This window comes from Belonocnema kinseyi, chromosome 8 (genome assembly GCF_010883055.1).
Source record: "Belonocnema kinseyi isolate 2016_QV_RU_SX_M_011 chromosome 8, B_treatae_v1, whole genome shotgun sequence".
Taxonomy (NCBI): Eukaryota; Metazoa; Arthropoda; class Insecta; order Hymenoptera; family Cynipidae; genus Belonocnema; species Belonocnema kinseyi.
The window spans coordinates 42,653,766-42,654,925 of NC_046664.1; the positions used below are offsets into that span (position 1 = coordinate 42,653,766).

Below are 1,160 nucleotides of genomic sequence, written 5' to 3' on the forward strand. Positions count from 1 at the left end.
AAAATTATTTTGACAGTAGAATTTAAAAATTAAAAAACAACAATAATCAGCTAGGGGCAGAACTCCCTACAGTAGATAATTATTAATTGAAAATACTAATGTGTGTGAAATAATAATTTAAAAAAATTTAATAATAGTTAAGACACTGGCGGTCATAAATTAAAATGAAAAATAATTATTTCAAATTTATTTTTATTTTTAATTAATGATTATTTACTGTGGGTCGCCTTATAAGAAGGACAAATGCGGGAATTGTCCGGCAGGCTGTTTGCAGGTCAGAAAAATCAGGGTAAAGTCAGGGATTTTTACCAGAAAACCTTGGAAATGTCTGGAAATTTGTATAAATGGCACTTTAAATATTCCGTCATGGATAATGTTGAATTTTTGTATTTAGTTTAAAAGAGATTCTATGTTAAAAATGATACAAGATTTAGATTCTGGCATTTGAATATTAATGGTCAGGTAAATTAAAAATTTGTTAGTGAAAAGTTAGAAAATTTTGAAAATAAAGTTTGCGGAAACCCCGATGAGCAAAAAATGGATTTCTTTTTAAAAATTCAGTTTGAAAATCTGTTTTAGAAAAATCCCTAAAGTTAAAAAAATATTTTGTTCAACAAATATTTTATCAAAATTGCGTCTTAATGTAAATTATTAAAGAGATACATTTTAAAATTACATACATTACATTAATTCATACAAAATACATTCTAAAATTACCAAAGTGATAAAAGTCAAAAACAGACCAAAAGTTTCAATTTTGAATTATCTTCTAGGTTTTCTAATTTTTTCAAAAAATATCTTAGGGCTTTTCTTTAAACTCCTAAGAAAACGGATACTAGATCTCCCATTTAAATTAATAACAATTAATGAAATTATTGAGACGATTTTACATGGAATAATTTATTTGCCTTGTATTTCTTTTTCTATTTTTCATGCTGCTTTCTCTTGACGCTTATATTTTTAGTAAAAAATTTAAGTATTTGGTTGAATCAACAATTTGATTTAAAATGCATAAAAATGCATTTTCATTGGTTTAACATGCATTTTTTAAAAACAGAAATGTAACCTTTTGAACCGGTTGAACACAAACGTGCAGCGCGATGTGATTGAATTTCGCACGGGCGAGCTCCTCAGTGTATAATTTCGCTAGTACGATACCC

At 26.8% G+C, this 1,160-nt stretch overlaps 1 protein-coding gene across 1 annotated transcript in view; it reads left to right on the forward strand.

Moving 5' to 3' along the window:
- LOC117178462 overlaps positions 1–1,160 on the forward strand; it is a 36,040-nt gene that overhangs the window by 31,306 nt on the left and 3,574 nt on the right. The window lies entirely within an intron of this gene.